The 19,123-nt window shown below is 42.7% G+C and overlaps 1 protein-coding gene across 2 annotated transcripts in view; it reads left to right on the top strand.

Annotated features, from left to right (window-relative positions):
* Nucleotides 1–19,123, top strand: part of LOC124612952 (atrial natriuretic peptide receptor 1-like) — a 1,199,832-nt gene that overhangs the window by 797,638 nt on the left and 383,071 nt on the right. The window lies entirely within an intron of this gene.

The following is a 19,123-nucleotide window of genomic DNA, read 5'->3' as shown; positions in this document are numbered from 1 at the left end:
AGCATACTTGCTATCTATCAAGCAGGGAAATAACCTCTAATTGGCCTACAAAATCTGGTGAGCTACTGCGCATGAGTGATGCGCCAGATTTTGAATATTCTCTCGCCTTTTTACGCCATCGGATTGGTCGATATTAGCCTCTTGAAGCTTATTTCTTTGCTTCGCTAAAACCAACCTTGAATTTTAGACAGATCTGGTTTTTGCACAGACAAATTGTGAAATTGACGTTCGCGTAAATTTTTCCTCAGAGGTGTGTGAATTTTAACAGCACGAAATTAACGATTATATTGTTTTGTTTCTCTGTCCTTACTAGGACGTTATCATACTTGTAAGGTTTAAGTTGAGATCGAATTGCAAACGTAATTAGCTTTGGCAACACTTTGGCAAAATTGTGGTTCTTTTATTTTATTACCCTCACGAGAAAGTTATTGTATGATATAAACGAAATAAAAAACACGTTTCTTGTAGTGGCCATTTTCACAGCAGTTGTGTGTAACGTTAACAGTGAACTGTAAGATATCCACTTGGTTGCCAGATGAGAAAAAGCAGTTTGCTTAGGTGCAATGGATTAGAAGTTACCTGTAAGTACCTTTCCATTTCATAAAAAAACGGTAATTGAACTGTTTTTGAATCCATAATCTAGATGTGAAATCATAACCTATGTGTAAAAATGGACAAATCATGTAATATTTCAGGACATCCACTGAAGATGCCTTGTAAAAAAGGGGAAACTCGTCTGGGTGCATAAATAAAAATAAAAATTTCTATGTGCAGCATGCAAAAAAGGCATTTTCTTTGAAAAAACTAAAATAAAAACTTCAAACATCTGACAGACAAAGCTTGTGGCGAAAAGGGTGAAACGGTGTACTAAATTTCGCGCAGCTCGCATGCACTGTGGTTTATGCGGCGTTTGTAGGCAAATATGAGACCACAAGAGTCTCGTATCAAATCGTTCGTCCCGACTTCCCCTACATTACTGTGGTACACTGTGAGCTGCTTGAATTTTAGCTTCGCTAGCTGCGTTTGTACCGTGGCAGAGTTACGAAAAACGTTGTAACGGCACTGGGTAGTCTCGCTCGCCACCACCACAAAGGCAGTGTGACGTCCGCACCTGTAGCTAGCGCCGCGTTGTGGCCGAGGGAATGCAATGCGGACAAAGGGCGCCCCTGCTGCAACAGATAGCGGCCGCACCCCGTGCACCAGCACCTCTCCCCACCCCGCACACACAAACACACCACTTGCAGCGGGGCAGCTACGCCCGCCACTTTCGACGCTTTCGGGCAGCGCCACATTCCGTGGCCCGGCACCCTCGGCAAATAGCACCGCGCCACGGCGCTGTGGTGCAAACAGCGACATCCGACGACGAATCTCAGTCCCTCCTCCTGGACCGAAGGGCTCTGTTCTTGTGCATTCAGGCGTCACGCTCATTTCTGGCCCCTCTTGTCTCTGCCAAGAGCAGAGGACGAATCTTCACTACAAGTCTCATTCACAGCGCGGTGGCGGAGAAATTGCGGTGCAGCTGAGACAAAAGAAGTATTAATTATTTCATCTCAGTTCCTCCAAGTGATCTAACGCTATCGAGATTCGAACATCATTTCCTGTTCGGTGACATTTTTAGTCCAAGTTCCTTTTTTCTCTTTGTGTCATCAGTCTTCTGACTGCTTTTATGCGGACCGACACGAATTCCTCTCCTCTGCCAACCTCTTCATCTCATAGTAGCAGTTGCAACCTACGTCCTCAATTATTTTCTGGGTGTACTCAAATCGCTGTCCTCCTCTTCAGTTTTTTCACTTTACAGGTCCGTCAAGTACCATGCAAGTCATTACCTGATGTCTTAACAGATGTCATATCATCCTGTCCCTTCTCCTTATCAATGTTTTCCACATATTCCTTTCCTCTCCGACTCTGCGCGGAACCTCCTCAACCCTTATGCAATCAGTCCACCTAATTTTCAACATTCGTCTGTAGCACCACATCTCAAATGCTTCGATTCTCTTCCGCTCAGGTTTTCCCACAGACAATGTTTCACTACCATACTCCAGACGTACATTCTCTGAAATTTATTCCTCAAATTAAGGCCTATCCTTCATACTAGTAGACTTCTCTTGGTCAGGAATGCCCTTTTTGCTATTGCTAGTCTACTTTTGATGTCCTTCTTCCTCCGTCCGTCACTGGTTATTTCACTGCCTAGGTAGCAGAATTCCTTTACTTCATCTACTTTGTGGCTATCAATCCTGATGTTGAGTTTCTCCCTTTTCTCATTTCTGCTACTTTCTTCGATTTACTCCCATTTCATATTCTGCACTCATTAGATTGTTCATTCCATTCAGCACCTTCCATAATCCTTCCTCACCTTCACTCAGGATAGCAATGTCATCAGCGAATCGTATCATTGATATCCTTTCACCTTGAATTTTAATTTCACTCTTGAACGTTTCTTTTATTTCCATCATTGCTTCCTCGATGTACAGATTCAACAGTTTTTGCCCTCTACAGGTCCGTCTAGTACCACTGAAGTCATTCCCTGATGCACTAACAGATGTCCTATCACCCTGTTCCTTCTCCTTAGCTGTGTTTATCCCTGTCTTACACCCTTTTTATTCCGAGCACTGTCGTGTATTAGAGTCAGAATTCAAAAGAGCTTTGGAGGACTTAAGATAAAATAAGGCAGAAGGGACAGATAACTTTTCATCAGAATTTCAAAGTGTCCTATTGGCTCTTGTACGTACTGTAATTTATCCGTCTCTCCTTATAGCTTACGCCTATTTTTATCAGAATTTGAACATCTTGCACCATTTTACAATGAGGAACACTTTTTCCAGGTCGATAAATCCTTTGAACGTGTCTTGATTTTTTTTTTTTTTTTTTTTTTTTTTTTTTTTTTTTTTTTTTTTAGTCTGGCTTCCAGTATCAACCGCAACGTCAGAATTGCTTCTATCGTGCCTTTACCTTTTCTAAACCCAAACTGATCGTCATCTAGCACAAACTCAATCTTCTTTTCGATTCTTCTGTACATTATTTTTGTCCCAAGTTGGATGCATGAGCTGTTAAGCTGATTGTGCGATAATTATCGCACTTGTCAGCTCTTGCAGTCTTTACCATCTCCCCCAGTGACTTTAGAAATTCTCATGGAATGTTATTTATCCCTTCTGCCTTATTTGATCTTAAGTCCTCCAAAGCTCTTTTGAATTCTGATTCTAATACTGCATCCCCTCTCTCTTCTGAATCAACTCCTGTTTCTTCTTGTATCACATCAGACAAATATTTCCCCTCATAGAGGCTTTCAACGTACTCTTTCCACCTATCCGCTCTCTCCTCTGCATTTAACAGTGCAGGTCCCGTTGGTCTCTTAATGTTACTACCCCTGCTTTTAATGTCACCAAAGGCTGTTTCGACTTTCCTGTATGCTGAGTCTGTCCTTCCGACAGTCGCTTCTTTTTCGATTTCTTCACATTTTCCATGCAGCAATTTCGTCTTTGCTTCCCTGCACTTCCTATTTATATAAGTCCTGAACGACTTGTATTTCTGTATTACATGTTCCTAAACTAATTTAATGATCCCCTCCGGTCATTAGTTTGTTAAATTAGTAATCTCCATTAAAAGTCGCGCTAGTACCGTGTGACACTGCCTCAACGCTTGATAATGGCCTCAATTCAGCGGGAAACAGATTCTGCAGGTTTCTTCAGTTACGCGGTGTGGAGCTGAATCCACTAGCTAATGATTAAATTCTGTAACGTCATATAGCCGGCCGAAGTGGCCGTGCGGTTAAAGGCGCTGCAGTCTGGAACCGCAAGACCGCTACGGTCGCAGGTTCGAATCCTGCCTCGGGCATGGATGTTTGTGATGTCCTTAGGTTAGTTAGGCTTAACTAGTTCTAAGTTCTAGGGGACTAATGACCTCAGCGGTTGAGTCCCATAGTGCTCAGAGCCATTTGAACCATTTGTAACGTCATATCCTTACGGGAATGCTGGCTGTCAAGTTGCATTGTCTGTTCAATATGGTCTCAAACACTCATCAAGATCACGTAATTCAGCAGACCATACAAGCTGCGATAAGGTGCCTGAGTGTTCATGGAACCAGTAGCGTTTGCATGCAGCGTAGAACACGTTGCTGTTGACACCTTGGAAGTTGCGGACCACCATAATGTACTCATTGTGGAGATCCGGAAGGAAGGCCAACGATCGGTGATCCACAATGTTGAAGTAAACATCCTAGTTCATATTCACGGTAATGTGAATGGCTTCACGCAATTGACGGTACGGAAGGCTTCCACAACACATGACAGAACTACATTCTCCACACTCTGTAGGGGGAACGCGCCGTCGCTGTAATCGGACAAGTTGCGTCATTTGAAAAGAGGCAAAGTTGCAACTCGTCGGGCCATGCTTCAGACCTATAGTCAACCAGAGTTGCCCCCACTGTTTGAAGTGCTTTACGTCTTGCCTGTTTCACAATGTAGCAGTAGCCTGCTGCTACAGCTGTGACTAAGGTCGACCTCCTGCTCTCCTTCTAGCAGCGGACACAACGCTGTGAGCAATACTGAACCCCTGAGGTACGCTCTACACACATCGTCCTTCTTCCAGTTTCCCATTGGCTGTTCACCGTACTAAGTTATTCGAACGTTGCCTCCTTCTGATGTCGTCATTAAGAACACCGCCACAGGGGATCGTTACTGCTCGCTGATTGGCGCACGCCGTGTTTTGCCGTTCGTGCAACTGCCTCGCGTTGCCGGACCGGCTACATTTGATGCTGTGGTGTTGCTGACATGACGCCGTGTGACGTCCAGCTGTGTACTTACGACTGGGAGACCTCTGGCAAAATGCTAGCTCACTTTCATTCGTTTCCACTGGGCTCTTAATGTGTTGTGTTACCTCGTTCTACAGCTTTGCAGTGTATTTTGTCTGTGTAGCTTCGTGTTTCTTCTATACGACCACAGCTCTTTCATTAGTCTAAGATGACAGACTGATAAGTATTGGTGAATGTCTACGAATGCTGGATAAATTTTGTTAAACGGCGGTAGAGCTGGTAGGCCTCACCACTTGAAATTGTTGTAGGGGAGGCAGATGTCAGACTGAGTTTCATTGGGAGACTACGAAAAAAAGTCGTTGACTATTGTTTGCGAGCCGGGAACGCTTGGAAATTGTATTAGTAAAAAACGAGCCTCAGAGCCAAACAGAAATACCACCTTTCGTTACCGGGAGATCGTCAAGGAAATAATCATTTAACTGCAGTGACAGATACTGTTAACCAGAGGACAGGCCTTATGCGTTACGAAGAGCTTCAGTTTTAAAATTTGTCTTGAGGCATGTCCGGCGAAGAGTTTGTAACGTACTACGTCTCCCCATAGAAATGTCACGAAATGATGGGGTTGATAAAATCATGGTACATCATAATCTAGCAAATGCTAATCCAATTTTATGGTTTGATAGTAGGAATTTAAAAATAATTTTCAGATACTTTAATATTACATGTCAACTAAAGTCCCACATTGTTTCTGTAAATTTACTTTTTTTCTTTGGTATCCTCTACTGCTTGCTCTATGTACAGACCGAAAAAGATCAGGAACAGGTTACAGCCACACCTCATTCAGCTCAACGCAACGAAACAACAGAAAGACGTAGACTGATGATCCAGAACTTTATGAGCACCGACGTACTATCGATATGCACCCGTCTAGGCGCTAGCAGGGTCACCTAGGGAGGAAAGACTACTAGTCAGAAACACGCACTGTGCATGTACTATCAGTGAGCGTGCTGTCCGTGCGTAGAACAGGGAGGCGCACAATCTATCTGGGTTTGATCGAAGGCAGATTTTCATGGCCTGGAGGCCTGGCACGAGCAGTTTGGAAACTTCACGACTTCTCGGGTGTTCCAACAGTGCCGTGGTGAGTGTCTTCAACACGTGACGAAACCAAGGTGGAACCACGTCCAGACAACATGGGGTCTGGCGGCCACCCCTCCTTACAGATGTCGAAAGTCGTAGGCTGGGCAGACTTGTAAAACAGGACAGGCGGTGAACTGTCGCGCAACTAACACCAGACTTTAATTCTGGGCAGTATACGAGTGTGTCTGAATTCACAGTGCGCCGAACACTCCGAATGATGAGCCTCCGTAGTCGACGACCCATGCAGGTGCGGATATTCTACATGTGCATCTACATCTACATCTACATGGAAACTCTTCAAATCACATTTAAGTACCTGGCAGAGGGTTCATCGAACCATCTTCACAATTCTCTTTTATTCCAATCTCGTATAGCGCACGGAAAGAATGAAACCTATAACTTCTGCTCTGATATCCCTTACTTTATCGTGGTTATCGTTCCTCCCCATGTAGGTCGGTGTCAACAAAATATTTTCACATTCGGAGGAGAAAGTTGGTGATTGGAATTTCTTGAGAAGATTCCTCCGCAACGAAAAACGCCTTTCTTTTACGATGTCCAGCCCAAATCCTGCATCATTTCCGTGATACTCTCTCCCATATTTCTTTGAACTTTTGTGATGTACTCCGTCAGTCAAATGGTTCAAATGGCTCTGAGCACTATGGGACTTAACATCTGAGGTCATCAGTTCCCTAGAACTTAGAACTACGTAAACCTAACTAACCTAAGGACATCACACAAATCCATGCCCGAGGCAGGATTCGAACCTGCGACCGTAGCGGTCGCGCAGTTCCAGACTGAAGCGTCTAGAACCGATCGTCCACACCGGCCAGCACTCCATCGGTCCTATCTGGTAAGGATCCCACACAGCAGTATTCTAAAAGAGGACGGACAAGCGTGGTGCAGGCAGTCTCCTTAGTAGGTCCGTTACATTTTCTAAGTATCCTGCCAATAAAACGCAATCTTTAGTTAGCCTTCGCCACAATATTTTCTATGTGTTCCTTCCAATTTAAGTTGTTCGTAATTGTAATTACTAGGTATTTAGTTGAATTTACGGCTTTTAGATTAGACAGATTTATCGTGTAACCGAAATTTAACAAGTCCCTTTTAGCACTCATGTGGATGACCACACATTTTTCGTTATTTGGGGTCAACTGCCACTTTTCCCACCATTAAGATATCTTTCCTAAATCGTTTTACAGTTTGTTTTGATATTCCGATGACTTTATTACTCGATAAACGACAGCGGCAACAACGACTGAGATGGACATGTGACCATCAGTGCTGGATGTTGACGCAGTGGCAGAGCGTTGCATAGCCTGATGAATCCCGATACCATCTTTATCTTTCCTCTGGGAGTGCGAGAATCTTTTGTCTTCCAAGGAAAAAGTTCCTTGACACCTACACTGTGGGACGGAGACAAGACGACGGCGGCTCTATTATGCTTTGAGGAACATTCACGTGGACGTCCATAGCCCCAGTGGAGCTCGTGCAAGGCACCATGACTGCCTAGCAGTATCGTACACTGCTCGCAGACACGTACAAAAAATGGCTCTGAGCACTGTGGGACTTAACATCTGAGGTCATCACTCCCCTAGACTTAGAGCTACTTAAACCTAACTAACCTAAGGACATCACACACATCAGTGACAAACCAGTTCGTTGCTGCCTTGTCACTTTCCGCTAGAAAGCAAGAGAAACGTTGATATTTCCTCCCAACATAATTATGGCGACGAGCAGAGAGAAAAAGTCGACAGTGTCAAATACTTGGATTTCAACGTGACAGTAAATTCAGTTTCGAGGAGCATGCCCTGCAGTTACAGAAGCGTATAAACATATCTTTATTTGCCGTTCAGTTTTTATTAGAAATAGGTTACATAAAAATAAGAAGTATGTTACATTTCGTTTGCTTATATTCCGCATACTTTTTAACGGTAACTCACAAAGCGGCGGTAAAGTTTTTGCGAGACCAGAAGCGTATAATACTAATTAATTGTAGCTTCAAGTGAAGAGTACCTTGCAAAAATTTGTTCAAGGAATTAGGAATGCGACCTACTGTTGTTTTTAATGTGTTTGGTTTTCATCAAATCTGTCGTGAAAACTCTACCTGTTTTTAAAGCCAACAGCTTGTATCGCCGCGTCCTCTTGCTAATCGTAAACACGTTAGAAACGTAAATGCTGGTACAGTTTACCACGCATTTACTTTGAACGGTGGCTTTTAGGGGAATTGCAGAATTTATTGGAAGTTGTTGAGATGTCGGAAGCAGAATGTCAGCTTTAAAAAGCAACTGACGTGCCGTCTATTCACGACCGGGAAGGAATAGCTAGGAAAGTGAATTCCACAAACTGCTGCGATTGGCAGGTGTTGAAAGCGCCCGGAAAGACAAATGCGTGTGGGCGACAGATGAAAAGCCCTTTTAACGCACCGCGAAACTATTGAAAGGGCTTTTGACGGAGGGTCCGTTCTGCCCAAACACTGCGAATGAACCTGGTGGTTTCCTGACAGCATCGTCATTCCACGTGTGCGATGACCGACCCTCCACAAATATATCAGAGGAAGAGAAATTGTTGGAGGAAAGAGCGATATGGGATGTAAATTGATCGCTGGTGTCTTTACTTCATGATGAGAAGCAGTTCTTACAATATGCACAGTTAAACGGGAAACTGACTTCAGTCGTCAGATTATCATCAGTTGTATTTGTCTGGCAAAGCATAGGAGAAGACGCCGAAGAGTATTTCAGTCTATAGTAAGCAAAATAGAGGGATAAGATCAAATAATGGGAACACTGTACTCTAAACACCTCATTTTCAGAGGTTTTTCTACGACTTGACTTGAAACGTACACGCGTTTTAGTTTTATCCAAGCCTTATAACAACTACGAAAATGTTCCAGCTCGTATATTTTACAACAAGCGTTCCTGTCTTCAAAAAATGGATCCAATGGCTCTGAGCACTACGTGACTTAACTTCTAAGGTCATCAGACCCCTAGAACTTAGAACTAATTAAACCAAACTAACCTAAGGACATCACACACATCCATGCCCGAGGCAGTGTTCCTGTCTTAGGATTCATTTACTTATGAGTAGTACCATGATAATGAATAGCATAGTAGGCAGTTCAGCTGAAGACGAGCGCACATGTGTAAAACGGGATATAACAAGATCTGGACAGACAAACGTAGGTACAAGGGAGGCATCTACGAAGAATCTTTGAGGAACAGGCGAAATAATTCAGTTGATCGACGAAAGAAGGAAGCACAAAAATGCGCAGGAAAAGACTGGAAAGCAGTAATATAAGCCACTTAGGAATGAAATGGACGAAATGTAGGGAAGCTAAGACGAAATGGCAACAGGAAAAATGTGAAGGAATTCGGAAAAGAATCGTAGTCAGAAGGACTGATCCAGCACGTATAAAACGTATAAAATTCAAAACAGCCTTCAGAGATGTTAAAAGCAAAGGTCTCAACATCAAGATTACTGAAGTAGTTGCGCTGTTAATATGAAGGTGAGAAGGTGAGAGAGTAAAGGTAGAAGGGGGAGGAACTGTCAGGTGACGTGATGGAAGGAGAAAAGGAAATCTCTTTGGTAAACGTAAGGATATTGATTAGTATTGTTAAAATTCATGGTGAACCTTCAGCTGTCATTTATTCTGCACAATTCGCAACTAGGTTCGGTTGATTGACCATTATCAAGCTAAGCTGGCATAAACGGCTGCTTAGCTTGACAATGGTCATTTGACCGAAACTAGTTGCGAATTGTGCAGATTAAAGGACAGCTAAGGTTCACCATGAATTTTAACAATCACATGGCGGCTGAATATCCCCACCTGCAAACATACCTAGGTTCATTAGTACAGTTACAGATTGAAAGAGCTGCGGGAGACATGCAATAAAATAAGCCAGCAAACGTAGATGAAATTCCATCGGAATTTGTAAAACCACTAGCGTAAATGGCACCGAATGGCTATTTGAGTTGGTGAGTAGAATCTAGGAAAGTGTTGAAATAGCACCAGACTTTCGGGAAAATGTCAACCACGGAATTACGAAGGTAACAAGGGAGGTAATGCGAGAATTATTGCAGGACCAACTCAGTAGGCCATGCATTCACGTTGCTGACACGAATAATATACAGAAGATTGGAAAAGAAAACTGAGGAGCTCTTAGGTGACGATCGGTCTGGCTTTCGGGAAAATACCAATTCTGAATAGTTGCGTTTGATAATGTAAGCAAGACTTATCAAAAATCAAGACACGATCATAGGATTTATCGAGCTATAAAAAGCGTTCGCCAGTGTGAAATGGTGCAAGATGTTCGACATTATCGAAAAAAACAGGTGTAAGCTATGGGATTAGAGTAAGAAGGGACAAGAAGAATGGAAGAGCAAGAACGAAATGCTCGTATTAAAAAGGGTGTAAAAGAGGGATGGAACATTTCGTCCTATTTTCTAATCTATAACTCGAAGAAAGAATGACGCAAATAAAAGATATGTTTAGGAGTGGGATTAAAATTCTAGGTGAAAGAATATAAGCGACAAGTTTCGCTGATGCAGTTGATAACCTCAGTGAAAGTGAGGGTACAGGACATAGTGAACGGACCTAACAGTCTGCTGACGACAGAATATAGCTTGAGAATAAACCGAAGAAATATGGATGTAATGAGGAGTGTCAGACATGACATTAGTTAAAAAGTTAACTTCAGAGTTGGGGACCACGAAGTGGAGGAATTCTCCTACCATGGAAGCAATGTAATTTATGACGGCTGCAGTAAGGAAGACGTAAATAGAGTGTTAATACAAGCAAAGGGGGTACCCCGGTCAATATAAGTTTACTGCTATCAAACATTGGTCTTAATTTTAAGGAGAAATTTCTGAAAACGTACGTTTAGAGCACATGATTGTATGGAAGTGAGTCTCGGACTTCGGGAAGACGGGAAAAGAAGAGAGTCGAAGCGCTTGAGACGTGGTGCTATAAAAAAGATGATGAAAATCAGATGAACTGATAAGAAAAGTGGAAGTTTTCCAAGCAGTTGATACTAGAGGGAGCTGTAGAGGGTAAAAGGTATAGGGGAAGACGGATATTGCAATACATCCAGAAGCTAATTGAGGACTTAGGATCCAAGTGTTACTCCGAGACTAAGATGTTGACAGAGGAGAGGAAGCAGTGGCACGCCGTATCAAATCATTCAGATGGCTGATGATCCAAAAAAAGAGAACACCATGCAGGACATAGGATACCAATACCAAAGGGGTTCTGATATGATAAAAAAAAAGAACACCATAGAAGACATAGGAGCCCGATACCAAAGGGATTCTGATATGAAATGAAATACTGTCCCATGCGGTCACTCCTTAAAGTAGGGCCGTATGCCGGGTTGTCATCCGAGCCACTGATACAGCACAGTGAATGTCATCGATATTCTACGCCTCGTTTTATTGCCCTTGATGGCAAGCCATTCTTGGCTTCATGTCACCAAGATAATTCCCGCACGCACATGGCGCGGGTTCTACTGCTTGTCTTCTACATCTACATCTACATCCATACTCCGCAAGCCACCTGACGGTGTGTGGCGGAAGGTACCTTGAGTACCTCTATCGGTTCTCCCTTCTATTCCAGTCTCGTATTGTTCGTGGAAAGGAGGATTGTCGGTATGCCTCTGTGTGGGCTCTAATCTCTCTCATTTTATCCTCATGGTCTCTTCGCGAGATATACGTAGGAGAGAGTAATATACTGCTTGACTCCTCGGTGAAGGTATGTTCTCGAAACTTCAACAAAAGCCCGTACCGAGCTACTGAGCGTCTCTCCTGCAGAGTCTTCCACAGGAGTTTATCTATCATCTGCGTAACGCTTTCGCGATTACTAAATGATCCTGTAACGAAGCGCGCTGCATTCCGTTGGATCTTCTCTATCTCTTCTATGAACCCTATCTGGTACGGATCCCACACTGCTGAGCAGTATTCAAGCGGTGGGCGAACAAGCGTACTGTAACCTACTTCCTTTGTTTTCGGATTGCTTTTCCTTAGGATTCTTCCAATGAATCTCAGTCTGGCATCTACTTTACCGACGATCAACTTTATATGATCATTCCATTTTAAATCACTCCTAAGGCGTACTCCCAGATGATTTACGGAATTAACTGCTTCCAGTTGCTGACCTGCTATATTGTAGCTAAATGATAAGGGATCTTTCTTTCTGTGTATTCGCAGCACATTACACTTGTCTACATTGAGATTCAATTGCTTGCCAAACCCTAGCTTTGCCAGTAAGGTTGCCAGATCTCTCACCAATTGGGAATGTTTGCAGCATTACTGGCAAGGCTCTAATACCACCTTCAGATTTTGACAATCTAACGCACCAATTGGACACAATTTGGCACGACAGCCCTCAGGAGGACATCCAACAACTCTATCAGTCAGTACTAAACCAAATTATTGCTTCCATAACGGCCAGAGGTGGACTCGGTATCGACTTGCTCAGATTGAAAGGCTCTTTTTCTTGAATATGTCATCCAGTTTTCCTGAAATTGTAATCATTTATTTGCCTGTACATGTACATCACATTTAGCGATTTCCGGGACATTCTGGTAATTCCTACATGGTGCACCGTGATTCTTTTTCTTTTTCTTTTTCTTTTTTTTTTTTTTTAGTGTAAATTTTTTTTTACAGCCTTAAGATTGTAACTATCTGAGCTTAGGACTAAGGCGACCTTATAATTTTAGCGGTACCAGCATATAAATGTATTGTTTGCTGCGCTCCTCCCAACCTAGAATTGTTTTGCTGCTTATTAAAATAATAGTCACACCCGTTCCCATTCATTCAGTGAATCTGCCAAATTTCGTAATTCTTCTTTCCCACGTAGTAAATAAATGTTTTTCTGTAACGAATAGCTTTGGAACCTGCCGTTTTACCGTGTGCGTGTGAACGTACGGTAAGTGTACTTTGCACTGATTGTCCAAGAACCACACCCGCGGTTTTCGAATTTGACAGCTGGTGTACACGAGTGCGGGGCTGGTTTGTTTACAATAGAATGCGAGTTGCGAGGGTGGTGCGAGTTAGTGTGTTGCGAGCAACTGAGTGCATCTCTGGGTTCTTGTACAATTGTTATTCAATTATATAGGTACTATATACTTGCGCCAGCTGTATTTAACCACAGAAAATGATGAGACCTGAGTTTCTCCTGGAATATACGATTTCCAAACAACTTATGGGAATTCAGCCACATGATATTTACAAAGACCGCCGATATTTCGGCGGGAGAACACCCCTTCCCCCCCTCTCCCGATATTTCGGCTGGAGTACACCCCGCCATTTTCATGTAATGACGGGGTTTACTCCCGCCGAAATATCGGCGGTCGCTGTAAATGTTACCTGGCTGAATTCCCATAAGTTGCCAGAAAATGATGTCCACTTAATTTTCTTGATTAACGTTTGAGTAACGGCACAAAGCGGGTTTTAGAGAGCAGTTTCATTGGTTTTGAGTTCCACAGTAAATTTAATTACTTTCTGTTAGCTCACAATCCAACTTGCTCAGTTGATCACTGTTGTCTAACACACTTCAGTTCATTCATTGAAACTTAACGAGATCAGGTTAACACATTACACTATTTAAAGGAAAGTCGACCATTGGCCGAGACTTTGATTGTTGCGCACCTTATTCTGGCTGTTCGGAAAACGTTTCAAGTCGAAACTAAGAGCGTCGTCATTATGTAAATGGTTATCACACAATGGTTTCTTCATTCTACGGAAGAAGACGGCGTCATTTGGTGTCATGTCAGGAATATACCGGCGGGGGACACGAGAGAAACAAAATTTTATAATCAAAAGAAGTAGTTTATGTAATTCTCCTGTGAAGAAGCAGCTGGGAGTTGTTGGGTGGATTGAAAACATCTTCATAAGCAGCTATCAGCCACGCTTCGTCTTGAATTTCTCCGTTAAACTCGCTGCGGATTTAGCCAGAATGCTCCTGTGATGTTTCCCTTTTACACACCGTGATACTCAGCGTCACCATGCCTGATGACGGCTGCGTCTTCGCTGTTTTCGGCGGTGGTGAACCCACATGTTCCCACCACATTCTTTGGCCATTTGTTCAGGTTCATGTTGATACACCGAGCAATCGTCCATCGTGATTACGCTGCTAAAGAAGATATCTGGATTGGCCTCAGACAGCTGCAACATTTCTGGTGCGGTCCTGGTTCGGTGGGCTTTCTGAATGGCTGTGAGCAACCAGGCAACACAGATGGCGGTAAAATTTGTCTCGAGCACGATGGTGAAAACTGATCTGCCACTGATTTTCACTTTTTCCTCTAACGTTTCGTTTGTGATATAGCGGTATTAGAACACCAAGGCCTCCATTGTTAGGAGAGATGGTCTGCAACTTCATTATTCGTCATTAAACTTACTTCACCCATATGGAAGGGCTTGAGCCACGTAGCCACTGTGTCATACGAGAGTGCAATGTTGCTGTGCACTTCCACCAACTTAGCACGGATATGTGCAGCGTTCTTCCCGTTCAAATTCAGGTAACGCACAATACTTCACTTCGTCAGCTGTCCGAGCCAATCGTTTTGGCTTCTCTAGCAGCGTGATACGGTACTGTCGCGCAGGATCTTGACTGCGTATCAGGACTGCCAACAAAAAAATAACTACTTTACTTTACTTAGTTGGCATCACGAACCGAAGGAGGTTCATTGCTTCACTCCCTAGCCTCATCCGTTGGTCTCTGTGGCTACCTGTGTTCTCATGTGCTTTCAGGTTCTCCAGGTGTTTCTTGACATCGTCTATCCACCTCAGTTTTGTTGTACCAACCTTGCGGTTTCCCTTCTAGCGCCTTCATCACCCTTTCTTCTCTTCGCGGTACATGTCCTAGCCAATTAGTTCTTCTGTTCTTCATTACAGGTGTCACATCTGGTTCATTAACCAACACGTGGATTTCTGTTTTTCCTTCTTCTGCAAATTCCATTTTCTGACTAAGGTCCAAAGATCTTTCTTAACACCTTTTTTCTCTCCATCTTCTTGTTCAGTGCCTTTGTATCAGTACGATACTTCGATGTCGGCCGAAGAATAACTGTTCGGTAAACGCCTAGTATTCCTGTTAGTTAGGCGTTGAATAGCTCGTCCACTGATAATAATAGACAGCTCTCCACAGATTTTTTCCGGTTCATTATATTCTCCTCCATGTTACTGTTGGTACTTCCAGGATATTTGATAGATCTAATCATTGTAAATTTCATGCCTGCTATTTCCACTGTTGCCTTCGTTTCTTCCCCTTCATTGATTTTTGTTACAATCATAGAGTCTGTTTTATCTCGATTAATCCTCAGATTAATCTTTTGGGTCTCTTTTTCTAGCAGTTTAGTTGCTCTTATTAGTTCATCTTTGTCCTGCAGTATAAGAACGATATTGTCGGCAAACACTAAAAATTCTCGTCCTACTGATCACGCTCTTCTTAAGTCTTTTCCATTTTCAAGTTAAAGAGGCTGGAGATATAGTGTTCTGTTAAAAAAATAATTCTATAACTTTATTTTTTTCGAAGTTACTATTAAGAATATATAGCTATCTTCGTGTGAATCGTTTTTCTCCTCCCTGCATATCCTCCTTTTTACAATTTTTGTACAAACTTTAGCTATGGCTAAGCAAAAGTCGTTGTTAATTCTTTCAACAAATTTCGTGTTCTTATCACGTTTGTTAACCTGAAAGCTAGGCGCGTTGTGGTCTAGACGGTCGCCGATGTTCATTCCTCGGCATCAGAATTGGATTTTGTGGTTGCAGTTCCAACTGTTCCCCGTCGGCCGCCTGAGTTCCGAGCTTACCTCGTCAACTTGTCGTGGAATTTCTGTCTCGTCTACCTGTCGAGAATTCCGTCTGCTCACTGGTTTCAGCGGGTGCCCGCAACTTAAAGGTAGCAAGGTTTACTGAAGCCTGTATTATGGAGAAGAGCCATCGTGAGTACTGCTCGGACGTTTATTGGCCGTTGTAGGAGTCTGCATTTGGCATCAAAGTCAGTTCGTTACGGAAAACGTTTTACCTTTTCGGAACTGTTAATTATTACATTGGTATCAAAGTATTGTCATAGTGCTTAACAAGCAGTGGTAACAGAATATTAATGGGAGCTGATTCAACACAGGCTATAACCATGGAAGGTGGTTTAGCTGTGGAAACTCACAGGAGATGCGACTTGCAGGCACATCTTCTTGGTTAACCGTTCTGAAGCCTAGAAACCCATTACAGAAAAACGTTATGCTGATTATTAAATGGACAAATATCTGAGCTGTTCTTCCTCCTCCGTCCCATTGTACGCTTTTTTATTTTCTGTTTACTTGACTGTGTACGAGGCATAAAACACAAATCAGTTATAATAATAAACCGATAGTGGAGTAGTATTCCAATATCTACTTCGATTGATTCATGCTGAAGGGAATGTCAAAATGAGATTATGAGATCATGTTTAGTCTTGCCATGTCTTTTGTAAGCTTATTTTGCTGTAATCTCCTTCGTGTAGTATGCCTGTCTCAACTCTACAATTGTGTTTAAAACTGAAATTCACAGTATTGATGTTCCACAACCATATTTGTTTTACAATTCGTTGTGATCTGACTTTCGTCATTATAAGCCACATCCAAACAACGTGTCTGATAACTTTCCTGAGGATGGCCTCGAAATCCGAAATTGGTTCACTACGAACAATACCATAAATGTTATTGTGGAACATCTATATCGTGCATTTCAGTTTTTAAAATGTGTTTGTTCCTCCAAGTACTGGATATTCCAAAAATGCTATAATTACATCTCAGCATGTAGAGCGGAAAGCCACAGTTCTTCTTTCTAGTCATGATGTAACATTAAATTCGTTGCCGACAGAGTATAACCTCGATTCCCATTACGTCGGGGGAAGAAACAGCGTGTGACGTCACTATAAGTTCGTCAGTTCATTCGTAAGAAATGGCCCATCGGAAGGACAGGGAACGTTAATTCCCTCTGTTTTACGGGACCATCGTTTTTATTACTGGCACATCTAGCTCGATTACGACGCTTATTATCGCTCTGTCTGGCTCGAAGGAGATTGAGGTCATGTAAAATAAGCATGCGATTCTTCGTATTACCCCTTTGCTTAACTTCTTGCCACTTTTCTCCTCCCGTTTCTTCGATAAAAAGCTTAGCGCAACTGCAATGTTAAGAGATTTCCTGCTGTTACTCAGCGCTCCAGCTCTAAAATACTCTTTCCCGAGTGATTGCTGTAATTATTAGTTATGACAAAACAGTAGGTAATACTTCCTACCTAAACTGCGCATTAGAGGTCATCGGTTATTGTTACGACAGCCATTTAATCGCTACACAGTGTGTGTCTCTTTCTGACTGAAGACTTCTATTATTTTGCCCTCTTCCGCCTCCGTGCGATTTGTTTTTAAGATCCACATGGAAGGTGGAGATGTGATAAGTGAATGTCAAAATTACACTCATATTGTACGGGTCACCTCTTGCACAGGTGATTACAGCAACCAGCCACTTTTTACAATGCTATTTATTTATTTAAACAGCGCAATTACCTCCATGTTCATCTTCAGACGACTAATTCACGTTTTACATTAGATTTCCTTTTTGTTTCCCCACCTGACAAAATTTCCTAGGGGTGGTGGTGCCCTGCAATCAAAACAAGATGTGATACAACGCCTTTTTAATTTAGAGTTAACTTACAGTTAAAATGACGTTGTCTCACATGTTGTTTTAACTTACAGTTAAGAAGATATTCTCTCACATCTTGTTTTGATTGTAGGGCACCACCACCCCAAGGAAATCTTGTCAGGTGGGAAAACAAAAGGCGAAATCTAATTAAAACGTGAACTGGCCGTCTGAAGAGGAACCTGGTGGTTCGAAGCCGGTGACAGCGCTGTTTAAATAAATAAAGAGCATTGTAAAAAGTGGTTGGTTGCTGTAATCGTCTGTGTAAAAGTCAACCCATATTCTATACACAGCCACGGTCTCAAAATAGCATACACTCATATTTATGTTGCATGGGAAATACACTGCACATTTGGTATGGGATTGTGGTCCTGCTCTTATGGAAAAGCTCCGTCCGATCACGCATCGGAAGGCCCAACGACACCGACCGACCACTCTGTCATCCTCACCCAAAGGATGTCACTCGATGCGGGTATGGAGGAGCTTGTGGTCATTTTGTCTTCTACTGCAAGCTCTTCTAGTGTAGGATGAAGATGTTTTGGGAAGTGTACCAAAACAAGAAAAAAAAATCCAGTAAACAGGTGCTCAAAAATTCATACCTTAACAGCTATGAGCACTTGTTCATCTTCGCTACTTTGGAACACAACTCTTCTACTGAACAAGTGCTCATAAAGTTTTAAGATATGCATTTTTGAGCACATGTTTACTGTGCATTTTGTTCTTGTTTTGGTCCATGCTACACTTCCCTAAATATGGAAAGCAAAGAGCTTGCAGTAGAAGAGATCTGTTTCACAGTATCTGAGATAAAGAATTGCTCATAGATCTTGTTGTTGTTGTGGTCTTCAGTCCAGAGACTGGTTTGATGCAGCTCTTCATGCTACTCTATACGGTGCAAGGTTCTTCATCTCCCAGTACCTACTGCAACCTACATCCTTCTGAATCTGTTTAGTGTATTCATCTGTTGGTCTTCCTCTACTATTTTTACCCTCCACGCTGCCTTCCAATACTAAATTGGTGATCCCTTGATGCCTCAGAATATGCCCTTCCATCCGATCCATTCTTCTAGTCAAGTTGTGTCACAAATTTCTCTTCTCTCCAGTTCTATTCCATACCTCCTCATTATTTATGTGCCGTGCGGGATTATCCGAGCGGTCTCAGGCGCTGCAGTCATGGACTGTGCGGCTGATCCCGGCGGAGGTTCGAGTCCTCCCTCAGGCATGGGTGGGTGTGTATGTCCTTAGGATAATTTAGGTTAAGTAGTGTTTAAGCTTAGGGAGTGATGACCTTAGCAGTTAAGTCCCATAAGATTTCACACACATTTGAACATTAGTTATGGGATCTACCCATCTAATCTTCATCATTTTTCTGTATCCATCTAACAGCTCTTAAGGTATGCGTTTTAGAGCCCATGTCTGCTTGAGTTTTTGCTTTCGAATGATCACTCCTTTCGTATCCTTGGATATTGACCATCACTTCTGAAGTACATTCTGCAAGGATACACAAATATGCAACAATGGAAAGAGGTGTGACAGGTCGGGGTGGTTGTTTGGGTTGTCTATTGCGGAACTGTTGA

This window comes from Schistocerca americana, chromosome 4 (assembly GCF_021461395.2).
Source record: "Schistocerca americana isolate TAMUIC-IGC-003095 chromosome 4, iqSchAmer2.1, whole genome shotgun sequence".
In the NCBI taxonomy this organism is placed as follows: domain Eukaryota; kingdom Metazoa; phylum Arthropoda; class Insecta; order Orthoptera; family Acrididae; genus Schistocerca; species Schistocerca americana.
This window is presented reverse-complemented; position numbering and strand designations above follow the sequence as displayed.